The sequence below is a fragment of the Callithrix jacchus genome, chromosome 4 (assembly GCF_049354715.1).
Source record: "Callithrix jacchus isolate 240 chromosome 4, calJac240_pri, whole genome shotgun sequence".
In the NCBI taxonomy this organism is placed as follows: Eukaryota; Metazoa; Chordata; class Mammalia; order Primates; family Cebidae; genus Callithrix; species Callithrix jacchus.
In genome coordinates this window covers 44,008,536-44,025,158 of record NC_133505.1, presented here as the reverse complement: position 1 = coordinate 44,025,158, position 16,623 = coordinate 44,008,536, and the positions used below count along the sequence as shown (strand labels likewise).

At 46.9% G+C, this 16,623-nt stretch overlaps 1 protein-coding gene across 4 annotated transcripts in view; it reads left to right on the top strand.

Moving 5' to 3' along the window:
* Positions 1–213: 213 nt before the first annotated feature.
* The window catches only part of FKBP5 (FKBP prolyl isomerase 5), a 150,324-nt gene continuing 133,914 nt past the window's right edge, over positions 214–16,623 (top strand). For all 4 annotated transcript variants that reach the window (XM_035295441.2, XM_054253919.2, XM_078369055.1 and 1 more), the window contains exon 1: positions 214–483. The gene's annotated coding sequence lies outside the window, so the exon portion shown is untranslated. The remainder of the gene's footprint in view (positions 484–16,623) is intronic.

Sequence of the window (16,623 nt, the reverse complement as noted above, 5' to 3'; positions counted from 1 at the left end):
ATGGTGATTCTTCTTTATTGTTACCTTGGAAAATGGAGGCCAACTGCAGGATGATCCTGGCTCCAAGGAGCCGGGGACCCAAGACAAGCATACAGAAAGAGAGACCAACAATTGGAGGCCTCTGATGCATAAGACAGGCAGGGGAGTGGTGGGAGGAGAGAGCAAGACTGAGCAGCCAGGAGGGCCTCTTCCCTTCCCTTTACTCAGCCTCTCACTCCTCTGCTAGGATCCCATATTGACACATCTTGTACTTCCCGTTTCCAGGGAAATTCCTCGCTGCCGGACTGCACCCACCCCTGAGGACCTCCCAATATCTTTGGGCAGAGCAGAAGCCAGACAGAGACAAGGACTACCAAGCAACCATCTCCAGCCCCGTGTGTGCAAGGAGCCCTGAGGGGCAGGCGGCCACGCTGCAGAAGACTAGCCTCTCCAACCCCAGGGAGCCTGGCGTGGGCTGCAGGAACAGAACGCTTCTCAGAGGAGGTAGGGACCCCATGGAGTACGTGACGTGACGCCTGGCCCTCCAGCTGCATGCTCCAGTTAGCAGGACAGAGACCCCTCCCCACACATTCCCAGCCTTCCCTGGTTTCCTGCTCTGCTACTGGGAGGCCCTGTCACCACACATGCGCGTGCATGCGCTAACACATACACCCCTCCCAGGCACCCCCGGAAGACCAGCTGCAGCTGGGGGTGGGGGGGGGTGCACTGAGCACAGCCAGGGTTCTCAGATCCCTAGCCTGCTCTCCCACCCCACCCTAGCCCCCAATTGCCGAGCTGCTTCTAGGTTTAAAGCAAAACACGACTCTGTCCTTCCTGCTGCTCAGTGGCAGCAACACTGCCTGGAGTTATTTTTAGCAGGGATGCAGGGAAGGCACAGTTCTCCTTGACTTTAACTAGGGACAACCCCCACCCCCCAGCCAAGACTCACTGGAGGAGGCCAGTACGGAAACTCCCCTCCCAGAAAGGGGAAATGGTGTGTTTTCTGTTCCTTCAATTCACTAGAATGGGAATCGTGGTCAAGCCTGGTGTTGAACTGATGGGAAATTCTAGGTTCCAAAGCCCATGGGCTCTGCCCCATCCTTGGCCTCTATGTTTCCATGAATCCGGGAAGCGAGAGGCACATGGTGTCTGGAGTTGAGGTGCCCTGTCTGTGGGTGCTGGGGTCCCTGGGAAACTGCTTGGTTATATCCAAGCTCTGTGGATTACACAGGGGCACCAGGTATCGTGGGTGGTGTTTCACAGGCGCTGGCTAAATAATTCATTAAACTGAACATGTATGTTTCATGTACTTTTCCATATGTGTATCTTTTAGATGCTAGCAGTACTTTATGAGGTATAATCAACATACATTCCACATACAGTAAAATGCATAAATCTTAAGTGTACAGCTTGATGAATTTTGACAAATATATATGCCTATGTAACCATCACCTAGATCAAGATTTCAGACATTTTCACTACCTCCAAATGCCTTTGTGTCCCCTTCCAGTCAGTCTCCGCCCCAGAGGCAACTGATTCCGACTTCTACCACCATAGATCGTGTGTGTGTTTCACAAAGTTAAAGAAATACAGCTGCTGTCACGGAAGAGGGAAATGAGCAATAAAGTTCTTAACATGAAAGGAGGGGGCCTCAAAAAAAGGGGTTATTGCAACTGGAAAAATGAAGGTATCATTGGCCTGGGAAACAGGAGGTTTCAGAGCCAGCCCAACCCCTCAGGGTTGGGACCAGAAGGCTTGGGACACTTCTTGAAGCAGAGAAGCTGTGAGTGGGGAGGGAGCAAGGGGAGGGCCAGTCTTGGCTCAGGCCTAGCTGCCTCTGGGTCTGCTAGAGGTCCCTGCCCCTCCTCCAGGCCCTGACCACTGCACAGTTTCAGCAAGGCCAAGGCTGCAAGGAAAGGTTCTCTCAGGGGCATCCACCCAGAGGCAGAGTTTAGGGCCCCCATGTAGTTAAGTTATTTGTTTTCCTTGACTTCCTTTTCAAGGTCTGGGACTCCTGCATCCTTTGTCCTGCCTGGGGCGGGGAGAGGCTGAGGCTGTCAAAGCAGAGTGCTAAGGAAGAGTCATGATGCTTTTCATTCTTTCCTTCCTTTCTTCATTCAAAAACAGTTATTTGAGCACCCGTGTAGTGCTATAGATTCTGCCGGGTGCTGGGCATAGGAGAATAAGCCACATTTTAGCTTAGAGAGTCAGAGTTGGCATTTCTAGGTAGAAGCAAGGCCTTATACCTCCTTCATATTGGAGATGAGGGGCCCAGAGAGGGGAAGTGACTTATTAGAATCACACAGCTAGCTGCTGGCAGAGGAAGGCCAAGAACAAGGATCGATCCCTGATTGAGACTTAGCTGGGGATAAGAAAGCAAAGGAAACCAAACCAACAGCTGACTCCCTGGTGTGCTCTCCTGTAAGCTTTCTAGGGTAACAAAAAGCACTGACCTGGAGTGAGAGGACCTCAAGGCTACTGCTAGGTCTTAGAAACACTTCCTCTCTCTGGGCCTCAGCTTTATTCCATGAACATGCAGGAGGCAGCTTCTGGAGCACACCCTCCATTTTCCCGCCTCTGTGCCTTTGCTCGGGTTGTTTCTGCCGCCTAGAATGCCCCCTTTCCCCTCCTACTTCCTTCCTCTGACATTCTCCTAATCATTTATGACCTAATTCAAATGCTGTCCCCAGAGGCCCCGCAGTCCTTGGGCATCTGGAGAGTGGTGTCACCCAGGTCCCCACTACCAGAACAGACAGAGCCTCCTCCATTTTGCAATCCTCCCATCCTAGGGCACAGCTTTCCTTGGATATGGGGTCTGTTTTGTCAGCCACTGTTGGAGGAATTGAAGGGATTTCTTAGTCCCACCCTACACTTCCACATGCCCCCTTAGCTTTCAGAGACTGATGTCGTCCTTCCACTGGGCCTTGAAGACATTGTGCTTTCTGCTGGCCATGCCAGCCCAGGCCAGAGCATCAAACCTGGGCACTTCTGGCCAAGGTGGCTGCCCTGGGAGGTGACCCCAGGAAGGATGAGAAGGCGGGGCCTCAGCCAGAAGCATGGCTGCCCCACCTCAGTCATCCAGTCATCATTCACAAACACCCCGGCAGAAATCCTCCCTCACAACAGACACGTGGCTCCTGCTCCCACAACCATATCCAAACCCACTCCTACCTACCTGCCCACAGCAGCAAGTTTGCAAAGATGTACCCCACTGCTCCCACAGCTCCCCTGCCCCTCCCCTGGGTGGGCATTGCCATGAGTGCACATTCATCTCACATACACACAGGGCACACACAGACATGCGTAATGGGCAACACAGATGTGGACACATGAGGGCATACACACAGATGCATACATGCACATGAGCACACGTGCACACAGAGCACACACAGAGACATGAATGCATGGCACACAGGCACACACACTCACATGCTTCCTCGTGACGGGGGGCTCCTCTCCACCCTCAGATCATACGCCTGCAGCTGAGGACTCTGCAGGGGAAGTGCAGGCTCAGTTGCTGGTTCCCAGCTGCCTCTGACTTTACATTCAACGGGAGTTTTTTCTGTTAGTTTTTCCTACTGATGGCCCAATGGGAATGAAAGAAAGCTCAAGAGCTGTGGGTTTACTCTGGAATAGCACCTTGCTTGGGTGCCTGGCAGGAAGGGGGGCAGAGGGGTGGGGTAAGGATTCCATCACTTCTAGGAGCAAAGGTCTCCAAAGAGCTGAGGTTTGGTGAGACCAGTAAACATGAGGCTGGTCTTTGCTCTCACTGCTACACTCCTCCCTCCAGTCCATCCATTCTTCCTATTGCTACAGTTGCCCCAGGCCCATGCTCTCCCATGTGGGGAGGTGGGAAGGATTGGAAGAGGGCCCAGTCCTAAGGTCGATGTGGCAGCTTTTGGGCTGGCAGCAGGGTCCCAGGTAGCCTAGCCCCTTTCAACAGAAGGGTGGCTTCTCTCAGACTCCTCCAGAGCAGCACAGCAGAAATCCAGAGACCAGCCATGTAGAGGTGTAATGTTTGCGACCCAATTATCAGATCTCAAGAGTTAGGCAGGGAAGAAGCTTGGATTCCATTAAACCCAATTTAGCTGTAGTCCCTTAGCACAGAGCATGTGCCTGGGATGGGTTGGGGCAGGTAGGAAGGATGAGGTGGCACAGAAATCGTAAGACATAGTAACTATCTTTGTCTTCTTCTTCTTTTTTTTTTTTTTTTTTTGAGACAGAGTCTCGCTCTGTCACCAGGCGCCAGGCTGGAGTGCAGCGGCGTGATTTCAGCTCACCGCAACCTCTGCCTCCCAGGTTCAAGCAATTCTCCTGCCTCAGCCTCCTGAGTAGCTGGGACTACAGGCACACGCCACCATGCCCAGCTAATTTTTTTGTATTTTTAGTAGAAACGGGGTTTCACCATGTTGACCAGGATGGTCTCGATCTCTTGACCTCGTGATCCACCAGCCTCGGCCTCCCAAAGTGCTCGGATTACAGGCGTAAGCCACCATGCCCTGCCAATTTTTGTATTTTTTAGTAGAGACGGGGTTTCACCATGTTGACCAGGCTGGTCTCAATCTCCTGACCTCGTGATCCGCTTGCCTGGGACTCCCAAAGTGCTGGGATTACAGGCGTGACCCACCGTGACCAGCCAGACATAGTATCTATCTTCTAAGAGTGTGTGTCTGGTGTAAGAGACTGGGGAACATCACACAGGCAGAAGAACTTCCAAGAGTGGAACTCAAACATGACATGCTGCACACCAAGCCCACCACCTCTGCCCACCCCTCCCCAGAAAATACAGGCATGCCATCAAACTGATATTCCTGTTGTCTTCCCTATTTTGTTTTTATTTGAGAGTCAGGGTTTCTATTGCCCAGACTGGAGTGCAATGGCACAGTCATAGCTCACTGCAACCTTGAACTCCTGGACTTAAGTGATTCTCCCACCTTGGCCTTCGAGTACCTCATACTACAGGGGTGCACCACCACACCTGGCTTATTTTTAAAAATGTTTTTAGAGATGAGGTCTCCCCACATTGCCCAGCATGCAACTCTCAACCTGTTCCCAGCTGCACATTAAGTTCCAGCCTCATGGAATTCCTCCTGGTTCCCTCAGCTTGCTGTACTGGTGTACGCCTCTGAGCCTTTGTACATGCCGTTTCTGCTGCTTGGATGCCTTTTCTTTTCTTTTTTTTTTTTTTTGAGATGAAATTTCACTCGTGTTACCCAGGCTGGAGTGCAATGGTGCTATCTCGGCTCACCGCAACCTCCGCCTCCTGGGTTCAGGCAATTCTCCTGCCTCAGCCTCCCGAGTATCTGGGACTACAAGTGTGCACCACCATGCCCAGATAATTTTTGTATTTTTAGTAGAGACAGGGTTTCACTATGTTGACCAGGATTGTCCCGATCTCTTGACCTCATGATCCACCCGCCTCGGCCTCCCAAAGTGCTAGGATTATAGGCATGAGCCACAGCGCCCGGCCGCCTGGATGCCTTTTCCTCCTTGACCTAGCTTTGTTCTGACTCCTTTGCATATAGATATATATGCTTGTATATATATAAGCTTGTGTAAGCCTCATAACAACCTTGGTAGGTGCTATCATTATCATCTCCATCTTCTAAATGAGAGAACTGGTACACAGAGAGGTGAAGTAACTAATTGACCTACGGCGACATGCCCAGTAAGTGGTAGAGTGGGATTTCCTCACAGCCAGTTTGGCTGAAGATGCTGTGCTGTTAATCCCTGCACTCACTCACTGTTAGAAGTATTTGCCAACTCCCTGGGCGCGGTGGCTCATGCCTGTAATCCCAGCACTTTGGGAGGCCGAGGCTGGTGGATCACCAGGTCAAGAGATTGAGACCATCCTGGTCAACATGGTGAAACCCCGTCTCTACTAAAAATTAAAAAAAATTAGCTGGGCATGGTGGCACGTGCCTGTAGTCCCAGCTACTCAGGAGGCTGAGGGAGGAGAATTGCCTGAACCCAGGAGGCGGAGGTTGCGGTGAGCCGAGATCGCGCCATTGCACTCCAGCCTGGGTAACAAGAGTGAAACTCTGTCTCAAAAAAAAAAAAAAGAAGTATTTGCCGGCTCATATAGCTTTGAGCAACTGGCGTCAATTAATATCTATCTGATGAATTAATGAATAAATGATTAGCTCACTAAAATTTAATGGAATGCCAGACAGTCTGTAATTCCAGCACTTTGGGAGGCCTAGGAGAGTGGATCACCTGAAATCAGGAGTTCAAGACCAGCCTGGACAACATGGTGAAAACCTGTCTCTATCAAAAATATAAACACTAGGTGGGCATGGTGGCGGCCATGGTAGTACACACCTATAGACTTGGGAGGCAATGCAACCTCCACCTCCTGTATTCAAGTTATTCTCCTGCCTCAGCCTCCCGAGTAGCTGGGATTACAGGCACCAACCATCATGCCTGACTAATTTTTGTCAGCCCAGCCGCCTAAGATTTTTCAAGTCACTGAAGACAGATGTCCTCATAACCCTCTAAGGACCTGCTTAACCATGGGTGGGTATCAACTACTTACTGAGGAAGCCCTGTGGTTATGCCCCCAGGGAGATAGATCCACTGAGAAGTGACCCAAGGCCTCAGTTGAGAGCCTTACCTCTCAGTGGATGGACTGGGGACAGAATTGTTTCAGGAATGTCTGTGAGAGATTTCTGGAAGAGGTGAGATTTGGGCTGAGCCTTGACAGATTTTGACAATCAGAGAGAAGGGTAAAGGGCACAAAGTCAAGAAAACATTTAGATCCTAAGGTAGTAGGACAGGCAGGCCAGGAAGGTAGGGGAGAGAGGATGTAAGGGTGTGCGTCCAGAGAGACAGGTCACAGCCCTTCTGGGTGGCTGCACAGTTTTGGGCAAGTGGCTGCATTTTAACATTCTCTGCTACCCTTTATGCAAATGGAGCATTTCAGTCTGGGAAAAAGCTCAGATGAGAATCCACAGGGCAGAAGAGTGTGTTGATTCTTGGGCCCCCACCCTCCAGCCGGCAGCTTCAGCCTCCTACACTGACTTCTGAGAGGTGCTGTGGCTTACAGCATAAGTCATAGTTCTGCTGCTTGCTGGAAAGGCTGGTCCTTTAAAACCTCTGTGCCTCCATTTCCTTAACTGTCAGAGGGTGGTAGCGTCTACTGCATAAGGTTGTCTTTCGAGATTAAATTAGTAAGGCGCCTTAGAGCATCTAGACCACCCACGGTCCAGCTTCATGAAGTGCCTAGTAGATGTTAGCTAATACTGCCACTGGAGCCAACAGTCTTCATGATGAGGCAAAATTCCATCAGGCTGTCCCTCTTCTAGGCCACAGGATTTGGCCTTGGCTGTTGCCTCACTCTAGTCCTAGGGTTTCCCCAACAAGTGTGGCTCCCATTGACCTGAGCCACATCCTCCTCACTCACCAGATGCCCCAAGGAGTCACTCCCCTTTTTTTACCTCTGCTCACTTATACCCACTCTACTGATGCTGGCTTCTTGGGGTAAGATTTTTTTCTTTCTTCCTTTTTTTTTTTTTTTTTTTGCAGTAGTGTGATCATGGCTCACTTCAGCCTTAACCCCCTGGCTCAAGTGATCCTCCCACCTCAGCCTTCCAAGTAGCTGGGACTACAGGCACCCACCACCACACCCAGCTTTAGGATAAGATTAGATTTGCTTTGTGCCCACAGGACCTGGACAGGAAAGCAACGCTGTGATGAAACCTTACTAAATAGTTTTGGGGAATGTCCAGGCCACATATGGCCAGCTTCAGTTCTAGGGTCAGCCCAGTTCCTGCCTGTCAGAGCTAAGTCTCAGAAAACAAGGCACTGGTGCCTCAACATCTCCCTGAGGGTAGCCAGCTTACCTGCATGTTGCAAGGCTTTGGAAATACCTGTTGGTGGTTTGCATAACAGGGTGAAAACAACATCTAGCTATGCAGTGATAGCCCTCAGATCTCTGAGAACTAGTCTGGGACAGTAAACAAATCTTGCTTCTTGCTGTGAAGAGGCAGATAGTGAGGGGATTGGCTTACAAAACAGAGCCTGTCCTAGTGCCAGGCCCAAAGAGCTGTTCCTTAGCAAACTGTGAGGGCCTTGATGCTTCCAGGTGTATCTCCCTGGAAGATGCCTACCATCCCTTGCCCTCCTTATCCACTTCTGAGGCTTTCTCCTGACACCTCCCATCCTGCAAAAGCCTTCTCTAAGATTCCCCTGTAAAATGGAGACAAACATCTCTGTGGTGAGGGCTGAGATGATGGAGTTGGCCTTAATAGTTAGTAATTCCAGGTGACAGGCTTAATTCACTTTGGTGCAGGGGATAAAAGGAAAAAAGAAAGGGGGTAACAAACAATTATTTGCAAGCTATTTTTTAGAAAATACAGAGGCTAGGTGTGGTGGCTCATGCCTAAGATTCCAGCACTTTGGGAGGCTGAGGTGGGAGGATTGCTTGAGCCCAGTAGTTTGAGGTCAGCCTGGGCAACATAGGGACACCCTGTTTCTAAATTTAAAAAAAAATTTTTTTTTTAATTAGCCTAGTGTGATTGTACACACCTGTAGTCCCAGCAACTTGGAAGGTTGAGGCAGGAAGATCATGAGCCAGGAGTTCAAGGTTACAGTGAACTGTGATTGCACCACTCTACTCCAGTCTGGGTGATAGAGCAAGACTCTGTCTCAAAAAACAAGAAGCAGAAGTAGAGATATAATGTACCAGACTGGTAAGTACACAAACACACACTGTGTTTAAATCAACTTTACAGAGGCATAATTTATATACAAGAAAATGTACCCATTTAAGTGTACAGTTTGATGAACTTTTATCACAATATAGATTAGTTCCTCTACTCTAAAAGTTTCCTTGTTTCTTTTTCTTTTGTTTCTTTCCTTCCTCCCTCCCTCCCTCCCCGCTTTCTTTCTGTCTTTCTATCTGTCTTTCTCTTGTCTCGCTCTGTCACCCAGACAGGGATGCAGTGGTGCAATCTCAGCTCACTGCAGCCTCCGCCTGCTGGGTTCAAAAGATTCTCCTGCCTCAGCCTCCTGAATAGCTGGGATTACAGGCGAGCACCACCACACCTGGGTAATTTTTGTATTTTTAGTAGAGATGGGGTTTCACCATGTTGGCCAGGGTGGTCTTGAACTCCTGACCTCAGGTGATCCCCTTGCCTCAGCCTCCCAAAGTGTTGGGATTATGAGCATGAGCCACTGCTCCCGGTCTTTTTCTTTTCCTTTCCTTTTCTTTTTTTTTTTCTGAGACAGGGTCTTACTCTGTTTCCCAGCCTGGAATGCAGTGCTGAGATCATGGCTCACTGCAGCCTCCACTTCCCAGGCTAAGGTGATCCTCTCACTGCAGTCTCCCAAGAAGCTGGGACTACAGGTGTGAGTCAGCACACCTGACTTTTTTTGTTTGTTTGTTTGTAGAGACAGGGTTTCACAATATTGCCCAAGGTGGTCTTCACTTCCTGGACTCAAGTCATCTGCCCACCTCAGCCTTCCAAAATGATGGGATTACAGGTATGAGCCACTATACTGGTCCTCTTTGTTTCTTTTTGCAGTCAATCCCTACCTGGCCCAAGCAAAGGCCCATCCCTACCTGTCCAGTCTGCTCTCTATCAGTATGGATTAGATTTATGTTTCCTAGAATTTCACATAAATGGAGTCACACGGTATATACTCTTTTGTATCTGACTTTTTTTGCTCAACATAACGTTTTTGAGATTTGTTTGTATTTTTGCACATATAAGTAGTTTGTTCCTCTTTATTGCCATATTGTATTCCATTAGATGGCTACACCACAGTTTGTTCATTCATTCTCCTGTTGATGGACGTTATGGTTGTTTGTTGTTTCAGACTATTATGAAAAAGTTGCTGTGAACACTCTTGTACAGCTCCTTTTGTGGACACATGTTTTTATTTGTCTTGGGAGCAGAATTGCTGAGTCGCATGGCAAATGTGTGTATGCTTAACTTCAAAAGAAACTGCCGAACTGTGTTCCGAAGTGGCTGTACGTTCTTGCCAGCAGAGTATGAGTTCCAACTATTCCACATCTTGGCCAGCTCTTGGTATCATTGGCTTTTTGTTTTTCACACTTTTTTCTTTTCTTTTTTTTTTGAGATGGAGTTTCGCTGTTCTTACCCAGACTGGAGTGCTTGGCTCACCTCAACCTCCGCCTTCTGGGTTCAAGCAATTCTCCTGCCTCAGCCTCCCGAGTAACTGGGACTACAGGCGCACACCACCATGCCCAGCTAATTTTTGTATTTTTAGTAGAGACAGGGTTTCACTTTGTTGACCAGGATGGTCTCTATCTCTTGACCTCGTGATCCACCCGCCTTGGCCTCCCAAAGTGCTGGGATTATAGGTGTGAGCCACCGCGCCCGGCCTTCACACTTTTTTCTTTTTGAGACAATGTCTCACTCTGTCGCCCAGGTTGGAGTGTAGTTGTATGATCATGACTCACTACAGCCTCAATCTCCCTGGGCTCAGGTGATCCTCCCTGTCAGCCTCCTGAATAGCTAGAACTACAGGCACACACCACCATGCCCAGTTAATTGTTTTATGCTTCGTAGAGACCAGGTTTCCCTATGTTGCCCAGGCTGGTCTCGAACTCCTGGGCTCAAGCAATCCTCCCACCTAGGCCTCCCAAAGTGCTGGGATTGCAGGCGTGAACCACTGCACCCAGTCTTATGTTTCGCACTTTCGGTTAGGTGCAGAGGATTTTTCACTGAAGCACACAGATGCTGCCCTACTACCTCTTCTGAAGCTACCCTTCCTGCCCCTTCTGTTTCTGCATGGTGTTGGATCATTTTCTGGAATTCTCATCATTCGGGCCTCAGCACAAATAATTGCCTTCTCAGAGGTCTTCCCTCACTACCCTCTCTAATGGAATTCTCAACACTTCTTAGCACATTACTCTCTTTGCCCCGTGAGAACATCAGCTCCATGAACAAACATATTTTGTCTGTTTTGTTTACCTAAAAGTAGTGCCTGATAGATCATAGATGCTCAATTACAGATTGTTTAATGGACTTGCAGCTCTAAAATGTATGTTCCATACAGTGACCTTTGGGGTCCTGGGAATTAAAGGGTTTGCATAACAGCAAAACAGAAATATTTAAAGCATAAGTTATTTTTATTGTCTGGGACTGTTCTATTTTGCATGTAAATATCTTAAAATCCTACAAATATAGAAAACAAGAAAGAAAAGAAAAACCAACCATAGTTTTATCAAATTGTTATGGTTTAGAAATACAAATCATTTATTAATTAGTTTAAAACTGATTTTTATTATTTTTAAAAAATATTTTTTATATTCCTATTCCAGTATAAAACTGATTTTTTGAAGTTCACTTTTGAATAAGTTATATTTGCACATGGTAAAAAATTCAAAGAGTATATACTTCTGGAAAATGCTGCCCATAGGCAAACATAGTTATATCTTTCTGCACTTTTTTCCAAAAATAGTATTATACTGTATACATTGCTTGCACCTTGCTTTTTTATTTAACAATTTATCTTAGAAGTCATTACACATCATTATATGTGACATGGTTTGGCTGTATCCCTACCCAGATCTCACCTTGAATTCCCACGTGTTGTGGGAGGGGCCTGATGGGAGGTAAGTGAATCATGGGGGCAGGTCTTTCCCATGCTGTTCTTGTAATACTGAATAAGTCTCACGAGATCTGATGGTTCTAGAAGGGGGAGTTTTCCTGCACAAGCTCTCTTTGCTTGCTGCCATCCACATAAGATGTGACTTGCTCCTCCTTGCCTTCCACCTTGATGGTGAGGCCTCCCCAGCCATTTGGAACTATAAGTCCAACTAAACCTCTTTCTTCAGTAACTGGCCCAGTCTCAGGTATGTCTTTATCAGCAGCATGAAAACACACTAATAGAATATGTGTCAGTTAAGATTAGGTTTGGCTGCTAGTGAAAGAAAATTAAAAATATTAGTGCCTTACAAAATTAGACATTGATTTCTGTCTCTAATGAAGTCCAGAGGTAAGTGGCCAGGCAATACTGAATTCCATAATTATCAAGGACCTAGATTCCTTCTGTTGTTTTTTTATGCCATCTTCAACATGAAGCTGTTGAACCTCATGTTCCATTGTGGCTGTCTGAGCTCCTGCCATTACATCTGCATCAAGTCAGCAAAAAAAAAAACACCAAAAAACAACACCAAAAAAAAAAAAAAAATCAGACAGAACACAAGGGCACACCTACCAGCAAAGGAGGCTGGAAAATTTATTCCTTTTTTTTTTTTTTTTTTTTTTGAGACAGTCTCACTCTTGTTTCCCAGGCTGGAGTGCAATGGCATGATATCGGCTCACTGCAAACTCCACCTCCCAGGTTCAAGCTATCCTCGTGCCTCAGCCTCTCGAGTTGCTGGGATTACAGGCATTTGCACCTCCAGGCCTGGCTCATTTTTTGTATTTTTAGTGGAGATGGGGTTTCTCCATATTGGTCAGACTGGTCTTGAACTCCCAACCTCAGGTGATCTGCCCACCCAGGCCTCCCAAAGTGCTGGGATTACAGGTGTGAGCCACTGCACCCAGCCTGGAAATTTATTTTTTATTCCAAATAGCCATGTACCCAGCTCAAAAATCAGAAGGAGAAGAGGAGAATGGATATTGGGGCACAACTAACAATCCTGTTACAAGTATACATAGATTTGCCTCATTAAAAAAAAGTCGTACATAGAATTCCATTGTATAAGTCCAGGCGAGGTGGCTCATGCCTGTAATCCCAGCACTTTGGGAGGCCAAGGTGGGTGGATCACCTGAGGTCAGGAGTTTGAGACCAGCCTAGCCAACATGGTGAAACCCCATTTCTACTACATATATAAAAGTTAGCCAGGTATGGTGGAGCATGCCTGTAGTACCAGCTACTAGGAAGGCTGAGGCAAGGGAATCACTTGAACCTGGGAGGCGGAGGTTGCAGTGAACTGAGATCATGCCACTGCACTCTAGCCTGGGTTTCTTGCATATTTTTCTATAACGTTCCATTGGAACTTTAATTACATTTAATTATAGATATACAATTTTTCAAAAATAGAAGTGGGAGCATCTATTATACTCTGTTCTATGCTTTGCTTTTTCACCTGATATATTTTATAGATCTTTCCATGTAAGTACATAGATACATATCATATTTTAAATTGTTGCATATGAGGTCAGGCATGGTGGCTCACGCCTGTAATCCCAGCACTTTGGGAGGCCAAGGTGGGTGGATCACCAGGTCAGAAGTTTGAGACCAGCCTGGCCAACATAGTGAAATTCCATCTCTAATAAAAATACAAAAAAATTAGCCAGGCGTGGTGGTGGGTGCCTGTAATCCCAGCTATTTGGGAGGCTGAGGTAAGGAGAACTGCTTGAACCTGGGAGGCAGAGGTTGCAGTGAGCCGAGATCATACCATTGCACTCCAGCTTGGGCAACAGTGCAAGACTCCATCTCAAAAAAAAAAAAAAAGAAAAGAAAAAGAAAAATAAATTGTTGCATATGTTGAATGGCAAAGCCATAATTTAGTAAAACAATCTCCTGCTACTGATGATCAAATTACCTTTAGTTTCTTGCTGTTACAAATACCACAGAGAACATTGTTGTATATATAGTTTGGCTAACATGTAGGAGTATAGCTATAGAATGAATTCCTGGAAGTGGAATGTTAGGTCATTGAGTATGTGGGTTTTAAAAGTTGATAAACATTGTTACATTCTCTGCCAAGGGAGGTTACACAATCTTCACTCCCACAAACAAAAATGGCTTTGCCCCATTTCCCACATCCTTATCTATACTGTATATTATCAAACTTTTATATAATCTAGTAGATAAAATGGCATATCATTATATTAAACTGCATAATTTTCATTACGTTATGAATGAGGTTCAGTATCTTCTTCTGTATTTCTTTTCCTTTTTTTTTTTTTTCCAGAAAATACAGCATTCCTGGCCAGGTGTGGTGGCTCACATCTGCAATCCCAACACTTTGGGAGGCTGAGGTGGGAGGTGTGCTTGAGCCCAGGAGTTCGAGACCAGCCTGGTCAACATAGTGAGATCTTGTCTCTACAAAAAATAAACAAAATTAGTGGGGCATGGTGCTGCACATCTGTCGTCCCAGGTACTCAGGAGGCTGAGGTGGAGGCTGGCCTGAACATGAGAAGTTAAAGCTGCAATGAGCTGAGATTGCACAACTGCGCTCTAGCTTTGCAACAGAGTGAGGCCCTGTCTCAAGAAACAAACAAACAAAAGCACAGCACTCCCAGTTAAATTCTTATCTGAATTTCACATAATGGATAATTTTTCAGTGTGTGTCCCAGTTAAACTTGAATTTCAGATAAACAATGAATACTTTTTTCATATGCAAATTATGTTCCTGTAATATTTGGGATATACTTACGCTAAAAAAAGTATTGTGGCTTATCTGAAATTAAAATTTAACTGGACAACCTATTTTTAATTTTTTTAATTAACTAGTTAATTACTAATTAATAAATTTTTTTTTTTGAGATGGAGTTTCTCTCTTGTTGCCCAGGCTGGAGTGCAATGGCACAAACTCGGCTCATCACAAAATCCACCACCCAGGTTCAAGTGATTCTCCTGCCTCAGCCTCCCGAGTAGCTGGGATTACAGGCATGCGCCACCACACCCGGCTAATTTTTGTATTTTTAGTAGAGACGGGGTTTTACCATGTTGGTCAGGCTGGTTTCAAACTCCTGACCCCAGATGATCTGCCTGTCTCGGCCTTCCAAAGTGCTGGATTACAGGCATGAGCCACCATGCCCGGCCTCTAATTAATTAATGTTTTAGACAGAGTCTCGCTCTGTTGCCTAGGCTGGAGTGCAACGGCTCACTCTCAGCTCACTGCAACCTCTGCCTCCTGGGTTCAAGCAATGCTCCTGTCTCAGCCTCCTGAGTAGCCAGGATTATAGGCATGCACCACCATGTCCAGCTAATTTTTTGTATTTTTAGTAGAAAGGGGGTTTCGCCATGTTGGTCAAGCTGGTCTTAAACTACTGATCTCAGGTGATCCTTCTGCCTTGGCCTCTGAAAGTGCTGGGATTGCAGGCATGAGCCACTGTGCCCGGCCTTTTTTATTTGTTAAATGTGGTGACTCTACCAGAGAGGTGAGCCCAGCACGTGGGCCTGCCTTTGCCCGAGGGCATTTGCTAGTCTGAAGGAGCCATGGAATAGGTTGAGCTATACCTTTGAAAGCTTCTTGGGATTAAGGGTATGAATTTGGAGTTCAGGGCCTACCAAGGTTGGACGCTCTGACAAATCACTCATGTAGTAGACTGAGCCATGGCTATGGCTATTCATACCCTGCATATCCCTTGATTCTGGGCTGCCCTGTGACCTGCTTTTTTTTTTTTTTGAGACAGAGTCTTGTTCTGTTGCCAGGCTGGAGTGCAGTGGCGCGATCTTAGCTCACTGCACTCTCTGCCTCCTGGGTTCAAGCAATCGCCCGTCCTCAGCCTCCCAAGTAGCTGGGACTACAGGCGCGTGCCACCACACCAGGCTAATTTTTTGTATTTTGGTAGAGATGGGGTTACACCATGTTGGCCAGAATGGTCTCGATCTCCTGACCTTGTGATCCACCTGCCTCATGCTGGGATTACAGGCATGACCCATCACCCCTGGCCTGTGACCTTCTTTAATTAATAGAAAATAGTGGTAGTGATGTTGTGCCACTCTGGCTTAAGCCTTAAGAAGACAGCTTCAATCAGAAAAAAAAAAAAAAAAAAAAGAAGACAGCTTCATACAAAAATCAGCCAGGCATGGTGGCGCATGCCTGTAGTTCCAGCTACTCCAGAGGCTGAGACAGGAGAATCGCTTGAACCCAAGAGGCAGAGATTGCAGTGAGCTGAGATGGTGCCACTGCACTCTAACCTGGGTGACAGAGCGAGACTCTGTCTAAATAAAACATAAAATAAAAAGGAGGAAATGGCAGGCACATAGCAGCCACAGGTCTGTAGCAATTCTGAAATCCAGTTGGACATAATTCCTTAGTTAGATCCCAGTTCTTCAGGGTAGTTGCGTTTTTTTTTTTTTAGACTGAGTCTTACTCTGTCACCTAGACTGGAGTGCAGAGGCACGATCTCAGCTCGCTACAATTTCTGCCTCCTGTGTTCAAGTGATTCTCCTGCCTCAGCCTCCTGAGTAGCTGGAATTACAGGCATGGGCCACCACACCTGGCTAATTTTTGTAATTTTAGTAGAGATGAGGTTTTGCCATGCTAGTCAGGCTGGTCTTGAACTCCTGACCTCAGGTGATCCACCTGCATCGGCCTCCCAAAGTGATAGGGTTACAGGCAGGAGCCACTGTGCCCAGCCCATTTCCTCCTTTTCAGTGAGAATGCCAATTATGATTCTCCCTTCCTGGTCTCACCATTGTGTATGGGGAGTGGATAACTTTGTCTCTTTAGTTCAAAGATCTTCAGACTGAGAGGAGCATCAATTGAGAAGCCTCATTTATACCTGGCCTTGATTTAGATGAGGAAAGTATGGACTGCCAGCTCAATACTGGCACATGAATGGGGTGAGACTTCATGGGGGACTTATGGGGCGGTAAGTGTATTGTACATGTAAGAGCAAGTGAATAATTAGGAGACAGAAGGTGGACTGTGATAGAGTACTTTGATGGTCTCCAGAGAACCATGTATTCACACCATTGTTAGTTCTC